General features: G+C 39.2%; 4 non-coding genes across 4 annotated transcripts; all 4 read right to left on the reverse strand.

Annotated features, from left to right (window-relative positions):
• Nucleotides 1-17,641: 17,641 nt before the first annotated feature.
• Nucleotides 17,642-17,723, reverse strand: trnal-aag (transfer RNA leucine (anticodon AAG)). Its single transcript has one exon. It is a non-coding gene; the product is annotated as a tRNA-Leu (tRNA).
• Nucleotides 17,724-19,072: 1,349 nt separating this feature from the next.
• Nucleotides 19,073-19,154, reverse strand: trnal-uag (transfer RNA leucine (anticodon UAG)). Its single transcript has one exon. It is a non-coding gene; the product is annotated as a tRNA-Leu (tRNA).
• A 203-nt stretch (nucleotides 19,155-19,357) lies between these two features.
• On the reverse strand, nucleotides 19,358-19,439 carry trnal-aag (transfer RNA leucine (anticodon AAG)). Its single transcript has one exon. It is a non-coding gene; the product is annotated as a tRNA-Leu (tRNA).
• A 663-nt stretch (nucleotides 19,440-20,102) lies between these two features.
• On the reverse strand, nucleotides 20,103-20,184 carry trnal-aag (transfer RNA leucine (anticodon AAG)). Its single transcript has one exon. It is a non-coding gene; the product is annotated as a tRNA-Leu (tRNA).
• Nucleotides 20,185-20,475: the final 291 nt, after the last annotated feature.

The raw sequence follows: 20,475 nt of genomic DNA on the forward strand, positions 1-20,475 counted from the left end.
TGTAGTAATGTTACCTGCACTCCATTCTTGTATGGTATAAAGAGGAAATGTACAGAAGCAACGAGCGGTCAAATTTTTATGTTATTTATTACTCAATAGCTTTTAATAACAGCGTTACTTAGTAGCTGCCCACTGCTCCGGGTATATGCTCACAGTATGGGTTTTTGTGTGTGCACTTACTCCTCACTCAAAATAGTTGAAGTCAGAATTATTAGCCCCCTTTGAATTTATTTTTCTTTTTAAAATATTTCCCAAATGATGTTTAACAGAACAAGCAAATTTTCACAGTATGTCTGATAATATTTTGTCTTCTGGAGAAAGTCTTATTTGTTTTATTTTGGCTAGAATAAAAGCAGTTTTAAATTTTTTAAAAGCCCTTTTAAGGAAAAAATTATTAGCCCCTTTAAGCTATATTTTTATCAATAGTCTACAGAACAAACCATCATTATACAATAACTTGCCTAATTACCCTAACCTGCCTAGTTAACTTAATTAACCTAGTTAAGCCTTTAAATGTCACTTTAAGCTGTATAGAAGTATCTTGAAAAATATCTAGTCAAATATTATTAACTGTCATCATGGCAAAGATAAAATAAATCAGTTATTAGAAATAAGTTATTAAAACTATTATGTTTAGAAATGTGTTGAAAAAAAATCAGCTCTCCGTTAAACAGAAATTGAGGAAAAAATAAACAGGGGGGCTAATAATTCAGGGGAGGGGCCTAATAATTCTGACTTCAACTGTATGTGTGTGCACTTGGATGGGTTAAAAACAGATGATAAAATTCATATAAAACAGTAGCAAACCTCAGCGACCCCCCTCAACATAATCATTCCCTGTAAGTTATGATGTCACCCCACATTGTATAGTTAGAGCTGAGTGTTGCCTATTATATTGTATTAATGTCATCACAACAGGGGCATGTCGATTTTAACTATAATGACTATGTTCTATGCTACATTAGTTGTTCTTGATTATCATGTATTAATAGAAAAGAAAAAATACTTCCAGAGTTAAAGCATTAAAATGTACTTTTCTGATCTGATTCTTTTTCAAAACTGGTTTTGCTGCTGTGTCAACACACATCAATATCCAATACAAAATTGTGTCTCAATATGCTGTAATTTTTTTTTTTTAGCTCTTAGGGGAAGACCCTGAGAGAAGAGAGCAACAACTCCCTTCCTGTAGAGGACTCCGCCCTTTCTCCAGCAGTATTGCCAGCCCTGACTTCTCATACATCCTGGGCAGATTTACATTGGCTAGAGCCACACTGATGGTTATCTTTTGCATTTTATGAGAACAAAGGTCAACTGGCTCCCAAAATTTCAGGATGGTTGAAGTGAGAACTAATTGTCTTGATTCTATGTTTGTTTCAGTAAGTTTGAAGATACAACAGATACTTCTTTTCGATCCCTCTGCTTCAGGTATTTCCCTTCACTCAAGAAGATCATTCCAGAGAAAATTTTCAATTCAAGTGATTTTTACTATTATGTATTATTTATTTAAAATGTTTCTTTGCAACTGGTATGACAGTCTCATTCCCACGAAAATAGGCACAATCAAAGTAAGGATTTGATAAGTTTAGGAATTGTTGGCTCACTGCAGAAGGTATGGCCAGTCCTCTATTCAAATTACACCCTGTATCCCACAGGAGGTCAATTCTAAATATTTGTTTTCCAAACACCTCTAATTGGAGGGTTTTCTGTTTTGGGTTACATCTCAAAAAATATTTTTGTACATGTGCCAGTCTATTATGTGACGCTGCAATTCTCTCACAGAGATGAAAAAAACACGCATAAACCTTGCATGCTATAAACAAACCAACACAAGACAAACATAATGAATGCTTTTTAGTAAAGCTGTTCAACACAAAAGTCTAAAGTATGAAAGTAGTCTACCATTGTTACAATACAGACTTATGCTTACTGATTGAACATTTACGTGCAGGGATCCATGTTTCAGCACATGGATGTACATTCTAACATGCACAGAGCCAGTTCAGTGAGTACTCAAAGGAATGAGGCAAATTCGAAATATAAAAAAAAAAAAGCAATAAAAGCACATTGAACCATGGAGGTCATACCAAATGATTCAATATTATATTAAGTTAGCTGAAATGTGAGCAGATGACATAAAATATTTTTAGATTTATCCAGTCTAGAACCAAGTTAAAAAAAAAAATTTAACTTTCACTTTCCCAAAACTCCAGTTCTGCCTGGATAAAATGCCTATACAATACTTTTTAAAAATATTTTGCATTTACACATCTGGTTTTCGGCGGCGCAGTAGGTAGTGCTGTCCCCTCACAGCAAGAAGGTTGCTGGTTCGAGCCTTGGCTGGGTCAGTTGGCGTTTCTTTATGGAGTTTGCATGTTCTCCCTGTGTTCGTGTGGGTTTTTTCCAGGTGCTCCAGTTTCCCCCCACAAGTCCAAAGACGTGGTACAGGTAAATTGGGTATGCTAAATTGTCAGTAGTGTGTGTGTGAATGAGTGTGTATGGATGTTTCCCAGTGATGGTTTGCGGCTGGAAGGTCCGCCATGTAAAAACATGCTGGATAAATTGGCGGTTTGTTGGTGACCTCGGATTAATAAAGGGACTAAGCCAAAAAAAAAAATGAATGAACATCTGGTTCTGGGTATTTAATAAAAAGTCTCTAAAGGCTCTGAACAATTCTGTAGTCATATCAACCAATAATGTCAAGCTTATATATCACACTGTGTATCTCTCTAAAACCAGTTAGCATGTTTTACTTTTAGATTTATCTTTGAGAACTTGATTTCTTGTATTAATTATGTTTCAATTGATTATGAAATTGCATAATCTTTTTAGCTTTGTGTCAGATTTTGTATTGATCTTAAATTAGGTCCATAACATCTGAACTAAAATACTTGCTGATGTTTTAGAGCTCAGACTAGTCACATGGCATTAGACAAGTATGCTTAGACTGCAGGGGCTCATAATATTTTTTTTGCCTCTATTTGGAACAACAATGTGTTGCAAGAACAGTCTAAATGTTGAGGTGAGGCTTGACCTCTGGTCATTGCAAGTTGAATATTTAAAACCACAGTATGATTATTTAAAGTTACCAGTAGAAAATGATTGTCATCTTACCAAGTACTGTTTATCCTGTAATTCAGGCCTGATGATGGACATGATGCAGGTTGACCATAAATAAATGTATGTAAAAACATTACATACATTTATTTAGGCAAGTGATAAGTTAGTAAACCCTTTAATGGAAATGCCTTCTCAGAAAAAGGTGCATGCAAATCATTTTACATTTGTGTTTAACATGATGCAGGTTGACCAGAGACTTGACTGGTTAGGTCACCAGCGCCAAGAAACCTGAGGGAGACCTTGGTTTGGAGAAGTCTATGTGCCACTTCTTTGTTAAATAATAGAATATGTCAAGACTACACAATGTTGCTTTGTTGTTTAACCTTTAAGTTGCTCTTTGCTTAAGTTTCATGGTGGCAGCCACCTCTCAATGGCAGTGTAAGCTTTTTCTTTGGATCACTGTAAAACACATAGCCCTCTCAGCAATTGTTACTGAGAGATTGTCCCTAACCACTCACTCCTCCCTTTTTCACTTTCAGTCTTTAGCAGTCAATGAAATCACACCCTGGCTGTCACAGCAAGTTTTTATGTGAAAGTGTTTTTGCTTTGTCAGATAATGAGTCTGACAGTTGACTGAAAGCTTGAAAATTGCTTTTTGTTGCAACTCATTTACATTTCTGGAATACCCCCAACACTGCATGCCTCCTTAATAAAACATACCTGATTCCGATCGTCAGTTCATTTGTAGAGAATCTAAGAGCTAAATGGGAGTGTCAAAGGCTTCATTCAAAAGGTGCAGTGCTGGGGGCATTTAAAAAAGTGGTTGAGAACCATTGCCTTAAGTGAAGTTTGTTTATAAACCAATTTTATCGTATGATTGCTTGCGACCGGTCCCGCATTATTTAATTTATGATTCACCAATCAGACGATTCCTGAGGCAATATAAATACCCTAAGTTCCATATAACAGCCATCTTCATTCTGAAGAATCCCCCCTTCCACCCCTACTACTCCTCCTTTCCTGGATGGGTGGCACAGTGGCCCAGTGGTTAGCAAGTCCACTGGAACGCCACTGGTTCAAGTCCTTACCAAGCCAGCCAACGTTTCTGTGCGGAGTTTACATGTTCTCCCCGTGCTCACATGGGTTCCCTGGTTTCCTTCCACCATACAAAAAACATGCTACTTAATTCAATTGACTAATCTAAATCAGCACCATAGACATGCACCTAGTAAGTAGTTTTCTCTTAAAAGCAATTACTATTAGTTTAATGTGGCGATGTGGCTGTATATCGTCACTGGTGGAACACTAAGGCACTCGGCCTGCGGCCTCATGCCAATGCACGCCTCCCACCAGTGCCGATATACAGCCACTTTGCACTGCTACTTGTGTGATATTGCTCATATATATATATATATATATATATATATATATATATATATATATATATATATATATATATATATACAATTGTATACCTGAATTCATAAACACAAGGTCCTTATATGAAGTGTTCCACACACAGTCATGATGGACATGTTTGGGTAAAAAATGTATAGTTCACTTCCAAGCATACTTCTACTCTACAAGCACTACATCCAGTGTAATACAGAAATAAAGATGTTTTATCCTGTTGCCCTTTCAGGAGAAGGGCAGTGTTTTCCCATGATGCTTTCAGAAAGTCAAACAAAGAAGTCTGACAGTAAGACAGGGTGAGGTTCAGGTTCCTAAAGGTTACTGAGATGCCATGTATTAAAAATGTTTGGTGATTAGAAAAAAACATTACATACATTTATTTAGGCAAGTGATAAGTTAGTAAACCCTTTAATGGAAATGCCTTCTCAGAAAAAGGTGCATCCAAATCTTTTTACATTTAATATAAATATTGCATTTCTTTCTTTCTTTTTATTTTAGATTATTCTCATCATGTTGTTAGGTAAATGTTTATCTTTTTGTTTATAATACCATGCAGTACTGATTTATGTCCCTGTTGTGATCAGAACTCTTGTATTAACACTAGGGCTGTCAAAATTAGCACGTTAATGCACGTGAATAATTTGAAATATTTAACGCGTTAAAAAAACACAATTAATGCATTTGCAGTTTTTTTTATTTCCTGTTGTCGCCGATACAGTATGTGTTTAACGTGCAAAGAAATATGGATAAGACCAAGGAAGTGCTTTTAGAAGGAACGTTGCAGTATAAAACAACTCATGTTGCATCACCAGGCTATCCAGCGTTTCATGCAATTCCGGGTGTTTCATTTTTAATCTTTAGACTTTAACTTTAAACTTTTGACTTTGTTGTTTTAATGGAATTTGACACAGCATGGCAAACAGAAAGAAAAACCTCCGCATTTCGGGACTAGGGTGGTCCTTTAAGGTAATTAAAAATCGCGGCTTACATGGTAGACTCTTAATCAGAGTATTATCTCAGTCATAAAAGCAGAGTATTGGTGTCCATGTAAATGTACTCAGTGAAAGTGCCAGATGATGTCGCAAGCTGTCAAAGACAGCCCATTTCTCTGCCTTTAAGCTGATTCCATGCGCCCTCAAAATGTTTCATTAAGTTTGACGTGTTTCCCCCTACACGCAACTTTTGCAAAGCGTCTGCTTCACTGTGTCAGAATCCTTGCTTGTAAAATACAGCCATACTTTAGAATGCTTAGTTTAAGCAAATTTGATGAACATGATCGTGCGTGTTGATGAATCTGAAGGGATCCCTCGCTCACCGGGTGCGCTGCGTGCGTTGTCTCTGTGTGTGTGTGTGTGTGTGTGTGAGTGTGCGTGCGTGCGAGTGTGCGTGCGTGCGTGCGTGCATGCGTGTGTGTTTCCTAGCAACAAGAGCAAACGCCTGACATTATTGACTGTCCAAAGTCTCTTTTAGACATTCTATGTATTCTATAGTCTTTGCGGTGTCCATATCCCTCAAAGCTGTTTAGAATTAATAGTTTAGAGATGGTGTGACCAAAGTTCCTGTAAAAAGTCTATAGTCTGTAGTACGTGATTTTGATGTACCCCTTGACCACATTGTCCCCCAAATATGTCAGTAGACTGGACTCATCAACTTAGCAACTGGCAAAATGTTAAGGAGGACTAAGCAAAATTGTTTCTACTTTATAATGGATGTTCTCAACTCGCAATACGACTTTACAATGAGTACAATTGTTTGTATTCAATACTTTATTATTATTATTTTCCATTTTACATATTTGCAATGCCTGTATTTTTGATTTTTTTTTTTTTTTTTGCAGTCCACTTAGAATCCAACACGGAAATCATTTTTGTTTGTTATTGACATTGATTGTTTGGAAATTCAAATGGCAAATAAATGCCTGTGTTTTTTTTTCTGTAATAAATATGGTGTTTCGTGATTAATCTTGATTAATTACAAAAAAAGTGTGTTTTTTTATCAATTGACAGCCCTAAATAATACACATCTGTACAAATTACATATGAATAAAACAATATTTCTTAGATTCATAACATTGAAAAGTATTACATATTCACTTTAAAAGAACATTTTCAGTCAAACCTATCGGGGAGTCATGGAGAAGAAAATGGCAAATACTGCACTGTGTTGATAGTGTTCTCCTCAAGCCCCTTTGTGCATGGGCCTTGCTGAGTACTAATTCTTCTCTTGTGTAGGAGACATTGGACCCTAATATACACTCAATGCAATATTGCACCAGGCGTTGCACAAGGGATTTTTGGCTATTTTCAGGTGCAGGTGTCATTTTCATGTTTTGTGCCACATTGTTTTAATAGCAAAGGAATTTGCGCCAATTTGAGAGCTTATGGACATGCTGGTGTAAAAGGAGATGTGTTAAGGTGCATTGTTGGCCCATTGCTATTTTGAGGCAAATGAAATAGGTTGTGTCATTGACCACCAAAAAGCTGGTCCAAAGTCAATGGTGCAGGAGTTTCTACTATTAAAGAGACTGTTAATTATCCACCTATGTGGGTCCAAAACACACACATATACATTTCTTAATACACGCAGAGTTGTACATTCATTCATTTATTTTCTTTTCAGCTTAGTCCCTTTATTAATCTGGGGTCACCACAGCGGAATGAACTGCCAATTTATCCAGCATATGTTTCACGCAGCGAATGCCCATCTACCTGCATTTACCCATTTACCTGCAACCCATCACTAGGAAACATCCATACACACTCATTCACACACAATTTAGTTTACCCAATTCACCTATACCACATGTATTTAAACTGTGGGGGAAACCGGAGTACCCGGAGGAAACCCACACAAACATGGGGAGAACATGCAAACTAAACACAGAAGCCTAGCCGAGGCTCAAAACAATGACCTTCTTGCTGTAAGGTGATTGTGCATCACCGTGACACCCCAGGGTTGTACAACAGTACACAAAGAAAGAGAGAGATGGTATGTCTTTGGGAGATCATAACCGGTTTATAAGTGAAGAAGACTGAGCTGGGGTTTGTAAGGCTAGGGGGGGCGTCCTTGCAAAACCACCAAAATTTTCACTACCGGCCTAAAAACCGCCCAATCTGGCAACACAGTCAGCCATCTTTATCAAAACTGGTTAAAAACGTGTACAATCTACATGTAAACTAGCAGCCTACATATAAAGGAATTAACTTTAAAAGATTTAATACATAAAATGGCAAATAACTTCAATTCTTCAAGAGTCCAGGTCCACTCAAGAGGTCTCCATAACCTCTTACCTGGCTGGGTAGATCCTAAGGAAACAAATTATTTGGCTTACAGAAAAAGCAATCACACACATATTATCACAGTTTAACTCCGAAGTGGAATGACACTAAGGTCATCATATAATCTAGGCTCTTAAAAACTCAACTTTATTAATATTCATAAAGGCATAAGAAAGGAAATGTGTTACTCGATCCTGGAGCAGACGTCCATCAGAAAATTCTCTCCCTTCATGCCTTTCTACTATTGTACACTTACTAGAGAGTTCCAGTAACTTAAAACAAAGTTGTTTAGTATACTTGATCATGTACTTCAGATGCACTTGTCTTTGTTTAGGCTACTCTGCATGATTATTTTTAGCAACTAAATTATTTTGAGTTAATACACTTTGTGAGTGTTCCGTACTACTCATTTGTGCAAGTTGTGGTGATGTTTTCTCAATACAATTCTTGGAACTACTGAGTTTAGTCTACTTTCTAAAAGCAATCCAATTTATTTCTTAAAACCATGGAGATTGGTTGCCTTAAAAAAACAAGTGTTACTTCAGAATTTAAGTGCTATCAAGCACCTATTGTAAATAATTGAGAATACTCGAAATAGGTTCACAATTTTACAATTATGACAATTACAAAAAATAGCTTATGGCAATGATACAGTTCAAATTAAATTTTATTTTATTTAACTTGGGCTGCATGGTGGTGCAATGGGTAGCACATTCGCCTCACAGCAAGAAGGTTACTGGTTTGAGCCTCGACTGGGTCTTGTCGTTTCTTTGTGGAGTTTGCATGTTCTCCCTGTGTTCGCGTGGGTTTCCTCCGGGTGCTCTGGTTTCCCCCACAAGTCCAAAAACATGTGGTATTGGTGAATTGGGTAGGCTAAATTGTTCATAGTGTATGTTCGTAGTGGTTGCAGCTGGAAGGACATCCGCTGTGTAAAACATATGCTGGATACGTTGGGAGTTCATTCCACTGTGGCGACCCCAGAATAATAATCATGGGACTAAGCCAAAAAGAAAATGAATGAATGAATGTATTTAACCTTAGCAACTGACCCAAGGATAGTTGGCATTGGAGTATAAACTTACTGCAAGGAATCACTTTAGCTATTTTATAGTTTAGAAATAACAATATAGGTACAATACAATAAACATTTTAAGTAATATATACATTTGATTTACCATGAACATGTTGTTTAATGTAAAACATGTTGAAGATTAGTAAACATGCTTTCGATTGATTAAATGACAAGTTATTTCCTCACAGAAGGTGTTTATTCTGTAGAGTGACTCCTCAATTCTACTGAGTTCCACTAAAACAAAACGGCCTCTGGGTTCCATCCTCAGGTTCTGGCATTAGAATTAGCTGTTACACCTTTTCTGATAATCATTTCCGGCTTGTCATCCATCGACTTTACCTGTGCTGCGTCCAAATTCGCATACTTATACTATGTTTTTAAAAATATGTACTTTTTTTCTGAAGGAAAAATATATACTTTACAGTATGTAACAGAAGAGTATGCAAGCTTTGGGACATACTACTTCCTCTTTAACAGATCGTTGTGTTATGAGCCCTGTCAATCATCCACACATCATCCACATTTCTGTTTTATATAATTTCCTAACTTATTGGTGAAGCAGCAGCAGGTTACTCTGCCATTCACAAGTCTTTCATGAAGAGAAATCTCCTCAGGTCTTTGGATAATTAGGCATTCAGACATTAATGTCCAAACACGTCTTTATATAAGTTCAGTATTGTTGTTGCAGATAAAATATAACACAGAAAACGTGATTTAAATGTGCATCATGTTTGTAGTTTATTTACACTTTTGTAGTGTTTGTAAATCTAATCGAATTCATGTCTAGCGCGCAATGTACTGTGGGCAATATCAGTGGTATGGACGGTTCTACACTTAAAATTTTTACTGGAAATAGTTAACCATCCAGGAACCTTTGGCATACACTTTTCAACATACTATGATCTAGGACATACTAATTCTATTTTCAAATACTATTTAGGATGGATAGTATGCGAATTGGGACTCAACACTGCTCTCACTATGGCTTCACATTTGAATGCACTGCTGCCTCTCACTGGTGTAATAACGTCATAGCATCCTTTGTTGTTGCTTGTTTTAAGTGAGTGTCACTCAAATGATTGAGTAAATTGTTATTTTCACCTTGAAAGTTACTGTAACTCAACAAAACCTTGTGAGAAGTATGTATTTTAAACACTGAGTAGAGCTAACTAACTTTATTAGTCACAAAAGCTATTAGATTTCACAGTGAAAGAGAATGCTTGAATTGACAGCGATTACTACTCAAGACTTAGCAATGGGTGAATGAATAGTGAATTTATATTCCAAAGAATCAGTGAAGAGGACATAGAGCTGTATGAATGTGAAAGTGTCCAGATTGGATACTTTGAAATAGCAGCCAGCTGCGTCATAGTTGAACTCCATATTATTATAAGATAACTGATATTTCACAAAGAAGTGAAAGTTGCTGTCACAAGAGACCTCACATTGTTGTTGTTATCATATTCAAATCATTGTTGTTCCTGTTCCAATGCCATTCATGCTGTGGGCCCATTTCTGCCCAATTTTACAAAAGCAGAACGGATGGAGCACATCTGGAGTGTCCAAAAAAGCATATAAAATGCATTCAGCACCCCCCTGGTGTTGTACTCTATACTGAAACGGGGAGCATAAACAAAGGAGGTGTCCTGCTATGGACATACAGATGTTCCAGGGGCTCCACATCTCTTGAGTCCTTCCATTTTCACCTCAACCATTTCATCCCAGGTATGATTCCCCACAAACATTGTATAAAGAAAACACATTAATTGTCTTTGTGTGTTTTTTAAACAAGCCCTAAACATTGTTGTTACTATTTACAGGGTCCTGTGCAAATAGTCTGAACTTGCTGGAGGGACTAAACAGGTGGAACCAGGACCGGGAGGCTGCTTCCTTGGCATCAGAACCATCAGCTTTATGCAGCTACACAGGAGAACTTGTTTACTGTGTAAGCTACAACTACGAAAAGCTGTTTGGGAGAAAAGTGATGCTGAAGTTTTGTCCGCCTGCATGTTAGACTGGTAAGTGATTTTGCTATTGTTAATAAACCTGCAATTTCTGTGTACTCTCCATCTACTGTATCCAGTTTGATTTCCAAGGCCTCTAATTTATTGATGTGATCAAAACATTTTTGGAAACAAGGCCTTTGTTACCTGCTTGATAGCTCATACTATTCTGATAAAACTCCTTTTAGTATAATTGTAAAAAAAAAACACCTTCAGGTCAGTGCTCATGAGCCTTGTGCTGTGAAATCTTTAATGGTCTTTAAATATTTGTAAGAACAAATTTATTGTTTCATGACTATTTACTGAACTGAAGCAACATAAAAATTATTATTACATTATTATTACATGTCATTATCAAACATAATGCTACAAGCTTTGAGGGATATTTATTTGTACTTTTTTTCCATGTTCGTTGTACTACTATTGCATTTCATTAGATGTTTTTTCCAGAAAAATGAATATGTTTTGGAGCTCTGAATAAAATGTATGCTTTCGAGAAGCAAAATGGCGGCTGGGGAGTAGCAGCTGTACTGAGCCGCTCCTGTCACATATACTTGATATTAATCTATATTCGTGATATAAGGAACGCAAGCTCCGAACTTTGGTTATAAAGCTCCTGTAGTATGTCGCTAGAGACTTTTTGGCCGCAATCTTTGCTGAAAATGCCAAAATCTGCAAGGAAAACGGCGAAAAAAGACCTGACCGCTGACACATCGGCTGAGCGGCCTGAACAGATGCAAGCGGACGCTGCGAGCAACGAGCCTGAACTTAGCCCAGCGCTTGCAAAAGCTCTTCAAGTTATGACTGACAAAATCTCAAGTGCAATAGATGAGAAACTTGGCCCGCTGGCAGAAATTGTGAACATACATACCCAGCAGCTAGAAGACGTTAAGAATCGGTTCGGTGATGCAGAGTGGAGAATCATGGCGGCGGAGACATCGTTGGAAAACGCACAATGCCGTGTTTGCACTCTTGAAAAGCAGGTAGCGATGCTTACTGAGCATATCGACGACTTGGAGAACCGAGGCCGTCGTAAAAACATCCGAATCCTGGGCCTCCGTGAGGAGGCCGAGAGAGGCAATGCTGTGACGTTTCTTGAGTCGTGGATCCCCGAGTTTCTTGGTCTACATACTAAGAATGATCGCGTGAAGATTGAAAGAGCACATCGCACGATGGCCTCAAAGCCTGACGCAAAGGACAGACCACGACCGCTCATCGTTCGGTTCCACAACTAAAGTGATAAATAGGCAGTCCTTGATGCCAGCCGGAGGCGGTCAGCGGACGGAGATATGCGGTATGAAAACAGCAAGATATTATTCTTCCAGGATTTCTCGGTCTCAGTGATGCGAAGACGGAAAGAATACACCGCAGTCAAGCAACGGCTTCGAGATATGGATGTTCGCTACGCGATGTTGTACCCTGCCAGGCTTCGAGTCAGTTTCGGGAACATTAACAAAATTTTTGAGACGGCGGCTGATGTGTCGCGACACCTGGATAAGAACAGCTCGACTTCTAATACTTAATCGAGGGATGAACTGCTTTAGCTGTATATACTGTAGGTCTGAGCGATTGTTTTGCAAGGTGAGCTAAAGTTTGCGTTTCTCATTGTTAAGTGACGGGAGCTGGTTTCAGCTTTCGTTTGAGTTTTGGTATTATACCTTGTTTTGTATCGCTGCTACTGGAGAATCGGTGAGGGGTTTTTTTTGTAGTTTGTGAGATAAAAGGTTTTCCCTCAAGTGTGGGGAAATTGCTTCTTTTTTCTTTTTCTACATTTTTCTGTTTATTTTTTAAAGTACATTTTATTTTTGTTTTCGCGTTGCCAGTTTGGCTTGTCTGTACGTGTATGTCTGTTCAGTGTAATGCCTTGACACACGGTTATTTGCATATCGAACCTCATAGGGTAATGAGAACGGAATTTGTTAGCGGAGGGAGAGCACCACTTTATTCTCTGTTTGTTTTACGCAATGGTTAGTAATTTAAGACTTTGTACTTGGAATATAAGGGGTTTACATGGGCGTATTAAAAGTCGCAAAGTGTTCACACAACTGCATAAAGAAAATATAGACATAGCTTTACTGCAGGAAATCCACTTAAGTGATAACGAACATCAAAATTTGATACATAATAAATGGGTCGGTCAGATCTATTTTTCATTCTTCACAAAGAGCAGTAGGGGAGTAGCAATCTTGATTAACAAAAAGATCTCTCTTAAAATTACAGACAGTATTAAAGACAAATATGGTAGATACATTATTATTAAAGGAACTTTAAACAATGAGGAAATTTCATTACTAAACATATATTTCCCTCCAAATTATTCTTCAGAGTTTCTTATAAATGCTTTCCTTAAATTCAAAGAATTTGCATCTGGATTGAGCATTATAGGAGGGGACTTTAATTGCTTATTAAATTCTTTTTTAGACCGATTCCCCCCCAGAGATTCTTTTTATACCAAACAGTCTAAAACTCTCATGGCATTATGTGAAGATCTAGAGTATCTTGATGTGTGGCGCACTTTTAAACAATTTCAATTACGCTCTTTCGATTCTATTACTATTAATAACACTTTCAAACTATTTTATTCAGTTCTTTACCAATCACATTACTGTCCTCTAAAACACGACAAGATGATATCATTCTTTGATCACCTAACTCTGCCTGTTATTTCTGAAGAACAGAGAAAATTTTTAAATATGCCCATCTCAAGAGAAGAAGCTATGAATGCGCTCCATAGTTTGAAACCTGGGAAATCTCCTGGTCCGGACGGCCTCGCATGCGAATTTTATAAAGAATTTGAAAATATTTTGCTGGACCCTCTTTTAGGAATGCTTAATCACTCATTTTCAACTGAAAACCTCCCCCCCTCACTTTACGAAGCCCATATTTCACTTATTTAAAAAAAAGGCAAGGACCTAGAGAACTGTGGCTCTTACAGGCCCATAGCATTGCTTAACTCCGATCTAAAATTGCTATCCAAAATTTTAGCGCTAAGGCTGGAGAAAATTCTACCTTCTATTATCAATGAGGATCAGACTGGGTTTATTAAAGGTAGAAGCTCTTCTCACAATGTTAGGAGACTTTTAAATGTTATTGGGCTCTCTAATAATCTCAACTCTAGCTCTCTTATTTTATCCTTAGACGCCGAAAAAGCTTTCGACTCTGTGGAGTGGCATTATCTATTCCACACACTAGAAAAATTTGGCCTTGGGGAATACTTCACAAAGTGGGTACAAATACTTTATAAAAATCCCTCTTCTGCAGTTATTACTAATGGTCACAGATCAAACAACTTTTCTTTAGACCGGGGAACCAGGCAGGGCTGTCCTCTTTCGCCATTGCTCTTTGCATTAGCAATTGAGCCTCTTGCACAGAGTATAAGGGAGAGTACAGCCGTGTCTGGGGTAAATACGGGCAACAGAGAGCACAAAATTTCCTTATATGCGGACGATGTGTTGCTTTTTCTTTCGGACCTGGAGATGTCTGTACCGGCAGTTGTTGACCTTATTCAAGAATTCGGGCAGTTTTCTGGATACAGGATAAATTATTCTAAATCAGTCGCTCTATTATTAGGGAACAAGAAGCCCATTCCTCATTTATCCTCTTTCCACTTTAAATTTTCAGTGGATGGTTTTGTTTATTTGGGAATTAATATAACCCCTACTTTTAAACAATTGTATAAAGCTAACTTTGCACCATTGCTTGAAAAAATAAGAGATGATTTGAATAGGTGGATGACTCTTCCTCTTTCTTGATTGGGGCGGGTAGCTCTGATAAAAATGAATGTCCTGCCTCGGCTACTGTATCTAATGCAAATGATTCCTATTTTATTGCCCAACAAGGTCATTAAAGAGTTAAATGGGTGGTTAAGTGCATTCATTTGGAGCAAAAGAAAACCCAGACTAAACTTATCTAAACTCCAGCTCCCTGGGACAAAGGGTGGCTTATATCTTCCAAACTTTAGACTGTATCAGCTGGCTTGTCAATTGCGTTTCATTGTAGAATGGCTAAATGAGGATCCAAACTCAGTTTGGCTTGATCTTGAATCCTCGCAGTCTAAATACCCTTTAAAAAATTTACTATTTGTTCTCAATCCCAAATTGAAAAGAACATTATACCACAGTCCCTTAGTGCGTAACACTCTTAAGGCATGGCGTTTCATCCAAAGATTGGAAGATATAATTGACACAACCTCCCCTCTTCTACCAATCTTGAATAACCCAGAGTTCTTACCAAGTACTCTAGATCAAGGCTTCAATCTTTGGCCAGCCTGTGGTATATGTATAATGGATAATCTTTTTGAGGAGGGAAACTTACTGCCTTTTGAAACTATTGTTTCAAAATTTAATTTGCCAAGACAACATTTCTTCAGATTCCTGCAAATTAGAGATTACCTATTTAAGAACACCACACTTACTTCTAAATACTAATTTACAATAATTGAGAAAATTCTATCAAATCCCCCTAAACAAAAACTGATTTCTTCTATAAGTGTCTGTCCTCTTATAACAATGTCTGTAACTCCCATCTCAAATCAATTTGGGGAAAAGAGCTTGGGGTGGATATTTTGGAGGAAGAATGGGAGATGGTTTGGTCTCTAGCCAATAAGCTTTCAGTTTGCAATAGGGTAAGAGCCATTCAACTCAGGATCCTTCATAGAATTCATATCACACCTCAATTAAGACACAAATTCAATGCAACCCACTCACCTCTATGCCTTAAATGCAAATCAAATATAGGGGATTATATTCATTGCATATGGGACTGTCAGGTGATTCAGGCATATTGGAGCAGAATCGTAGCCCAAATAAATAACATTTTTGGTCTGGACATTGATATAAATCCTCTGTCCCTTCTCCTGGGTTTTCCTTGCAAACTAATTACGAACAAGTATGGACAACGACTCTTCTGCCTTTTAACTTTTGCTGCCAGGAAGAACATTTTGATGTCATGGATCAATGATTAGCCCCCTTCCATAAAAGGATGGCATTCAATAACTCAAGAGAATACTTAACATGTCTTAGCCACTCCACAACTGATACATTTATTCGCACTTGGACACCATATCTGGACAATATAAACCTTGCTTTATGTGACATTTTGAAACTCGGAATGACATAATGTCCGTATAGACATTCATTCAGGTGTACTTTGTTTTCATCAAACTTCTCACTTGTCCTACCATATTGTAATATTCGTAACATAATAGCTTATGGCTCAGGCCATATGTATATTTTAATATATGCAGTTACGTTTTGTGTCAGGCATTTCATTTCATTGTGTATGTCTAAAAGAAAAAAAACAAAACAAATAAAAACATGTTCAAAAAAAAATGTATGCTTTCTTTCATCCTGGACTTTGAGCTTCAAAAACTACTTGCTACTGCAACACCGAATTACCAATCAAACATGGTTCTTAAATTTTGTTTTTTTATATTTTATTTATTTATTCAACTGAGCTCGTTGGAGTGCAGTATCTGTCCCACCTGACTGGTCAGGCACTGCAGAACATGAACCCAGATGGTGAGAAGATTGCTGAGCTCATCAAGGATCCCAATGTGGATGAGTGAGAAGAAGATAAGGGCTTCTGTGACATCAGTGAGGATCACACTATTGGTGATCCGGAGGCTGCTCTGTCACCATCCTCCTCCACATTGAGATCGGGTTCCTCCACTGAAATCACCAGCGGTGACGATTCTTTCTTAAGGCTACGTTTGGATGTAACCACAGTTCCGTCTCTATTTGAGCACACCTCAAGGCATTTGATGTCTACTCCAAATGGCAGCCAGCTGCGATGCATTTAAACACCGTATTACCAGGTAACTGTTATCCCACAAAAGAGTGAAAGTTGCTTATTCAATCACAGCAGATCCACATTGTTGTTGTTATTATATTCCAATCCAGTTATTAAGTATTATTACTCTAACCATGAATCATTGCTGTTCTGGTTTCAACAGGGTGCTCTTGCTAAAAGAAGCAATGGCTGAGAAAGACTTCCAGTACAGACTTTGCTAAGATGCTGCAACCTAATTGTGGGAAAGACACTTGCTACTGAGCAGATTTGAGCTTGGGGATGTGTTGCCATACCAGCAACAAGTCTGCCATTAGTCTCAAAGAAGACATCATACTGATTACCTGCCAACTTAAGTGTATTCCCACATTTCCAGCTTCCAAAGGGACCGCGCACACACTCAAGCAGTTTGGCACTGTTTAAGACGACATCTGGCAGCGGTGGTATTTGAACCCACGCCCCCGAAGAGACTGGAGCCTAAAAACAGCGCCTCAGACCCCTCGGCCACGCTACTCCATTAAGTTCTTTGCTGTGGGCCCTTTTCTGCCCAATGTTACAAAAGCAGAACAGCATTATATTCCAATCCAGTTATTAAGTATTACTACTCTAATCGTGAATCATTGCTGTTTATGTTTCAACAGGGTGCTCTTGCTAAAAGGAGCAATGGCTGAGAGAGACTTTGCTAAGATGCTGCAACCTAATTGTGGGATGAGTTGCTGTGACAACAACAAGTCTGCCATTAGTCTCAAAGAAGACATCATACTGATTAGCTGCCAACTTAAGTGTATTCTCACATTTCCAGCTTCCACAGAGAACGCGCACACACTCAAGCAGTTTCTCACTGTTTAAAACCATGTCTGGCAGCGGTGGGATTCGAACCCACACCCCCGAAGAGACTGGAGCCTAAATCCAGCCCTTCAACTTTGGCCAAGGAGGCTAAGTTTGGATGTGACCGGGAGCATGTAGTATCACTTTGCAAGTCTTTTTGCTCAAGCAGAGAGGTCATTCTCAAGCATCCTAAAAGGACTGCCTGGCAGCGGTGGGATTTGAACCCACGCCCCCGAAGAGACTGGAGCCTTAATCTAGCGCCTTAGACCGCTCGGCCACGCTACCTAATCAATGAGTTTTCCCTGAGCACTTTTCCCACCAACATGGTTCATGTAGCGCAACAGCGCTGGGAAATCAATTCAATTTGGCCGTGCCTTGCTGGAGCTCTTCAACAAAGAAAGAGAGCTCCTTAATACCAGCTTAGGAAGCACTCCCACCTTCCTGTCAACCACAGTTCCGTCTCTATTTGAGCACACCTCAAGGTATTTGATGTCTACTCCAAATGGCAGCCAGCTGCGATGCATTTAAACACCGTATTACCAGGGAACTGTTATCCCACAAAAGAGTGAAAGTTGCTTGTTCCATCACAGCAGACCCCACATTGTTGTTGTTATTATATTCCAGTGCAGTTATTAAGTATTACTACTCTAATCGTGAATCATTGCTGTTTCTGTTTCAACAGGGTGCTCTTGCTAAAAGGAGCAATGGCTGAGAGAGACTTCCAGTACAGACTTTGCTAAGATGCCGCAACCTAATTGTGGGAAAGACACTTGCTACTGAGCAGATTTGAGCTTGGGGATGTGTTGCTGTGACACACACCTCAAGGTATTTGATGTCTACTCCAAATGGCAGCCAGCTGCGATGCATTTAAACACCGTATTACCAGGGAACTGTTATCCCACAAAAGAGTGAAAGTTGCTTATTCCATCACAGCAGACCCCACATTGTTGTTGTTATTATATTCCAATGCAGTTATTAAGTATTACTACTCTTATCGTGAATCATTGCTGTTTCTGTTTCAACAGGGTGCTCTTGCTAAAAGGAGCAATGGCTGAGAGAGATTTCCAGTACAGACTTTGCTAAGATGCCGCAACCTAATTGTGGGAAAGACACTTGCTACTGAGCAGATTTGAGCTTGGGGATGTGTTGCTGTGACACACACCTCAAGGTATTTGATGTCTACTCCAAATGGCAGCCAGCTGCGATGCATTTAAACACCGTATTACCAGGGAACTGTTATCCCACAAAAGAGTGAAAGTTGCTTGTTCCATCACAGCAGACCCCACATTGTTGTTGTTATTATATTCCAATGCAGTTATTAAGTATTACTACTCTAATCGTGAATCATTGCTGTTTCTGTTTCAACAGGGTGCTCTTGCTAAAAGGAGCAATGGCTGAGAGAGACTTCCAGTACAGACTTTGCTAAGATGCTGCAACCTAATTGTGGGAAAGACACTTGCTACTGAGCAGATTTGAGCTTGGAGATGTGTTGCTGTGACAGCAACAAGTCTGCCATTAGTCTCAAAGAAGACATCATACTGACTAGCTGCCAACTTAAGTGTATTCTCACATTTCCAGCTTCCACAGAGAACGCGCACACACTCAAGCAGTTTGGCACTATTTAAAACCACATCTGGCAGCGGTGGGATTTGAACCCACGCCCCCGAAGAGACAGGAGCCTAAAGCCAGCGCCTTAGACCCCTCGGCCACGCTACCCCATTAAGCTCTATGCTGTGGGCCATTTTCTAACCAATTTTACAAAAACAGAACAGCACAGAACACGCCGAGCTTCCTTGTGAAGCCCTTCAACTTTGGCCAAGGAGGCTACGTTTGGATGTGACCGGGAGCATGCAGTATCACTTTGCAAGTCTTTTTGCTCAGGCAGAGAGGTCATTCTCAAGCATCCTAAAAGGACTGCCTGGCAGCGGTGGGATTCGAACCCACGCCCCCGAAGAGACTGGAGCCTTAATCCAGCGCCTTAGACCGCTCGGCCACGCTACCTTACCAATTAGTTTTCCCTGAGCACTTTTCCCACCAACATGGTTCATGTAGCGCAACAGCGCTGGAAAATCAATTCAATTTGGCCGTGCCTTGCTGGAGCTCTTTAACAAAGAAAGAGAGCTCCTTAATACCAGCATAGGAAGCACTCCCACCTTCCTGTCAACCACAGTTCCGTCTCTATTTGAGCACACCTCAAGGTATTTGATGTCTACTCCAAATGGCAGCCAGCTGCGATGCATTTAAACACCGTATTACCAGGGAACTGTTATCCCACAAAAGAGTGAAAGTTGCTTGTTCCATCACAGCAGACCCCACATTGTTGTTGTTATTATATTCCAATGCAGTTATTAAGTATTACTACTCTAATCATGAATCATTGCTGTTTCTGTTTCAACAGGGTGCTCTTGCTAAAAGGAGCAATGGCTGAGAGAGACTTCCAGTACAGACTTTGCTAAGATGCTGCAACCTAATTGTGGGAAAGACACTTGCTACTGAGCAGATTTGAGCTTGGGGATGTGTTGCTGTGACAGCAACAAGTCTGCCATTAGTCTCAAAGAAGACATCATACTGACTAGCTGCAAACTTAAGTGTATTCTCACATTTCCAGCTTCCACAGAGAACGCACACACACTCAAGCAGTTTGGCACTATTTAAAACCACATCGGGCAGCGGTGGGATTCGAACCCACGCCCCCGAAGAGACTGGAGCCTTAGTCCAGCGCCTTAAACCGCTCGGCCACGCTACCTTACCAATAAGTTTTCCCTGAGCACTTTTCCCTCCAACATGGTTCATGTAGCGCAACAGCGCTGGGAAATCAACTCAATTTGGCCGTGCCTTGCTGGAGCTCTTCAACAAAGAAAGAGAGCTCCTTATTACCAGCTTAGGAAGCACTCCCACCTTCCTGTCAACCCCAGTTCCGTCTCTATTTGAGCACACCTCAAGGTATTTGATGTCTACTCCAAATGGCAGCCAGCTGCGATGCATTTAAACACCGTATTACCAGGGAACTGTTATCCCACAAAAGAGTGAAAGTTGC

This window comes from Danio aesculapii, chromosome 12, assembly GCF_903798145.1.
Source record: "Danio aesculapii chromosome 12, fDanAes4.1, whole genome shotgun sequence".
NCBI lineage: Eukaryota > Metazoa > Chordata > Actinopteri > Cypriniformes > Danionidae > Danio > Danio aesculapii.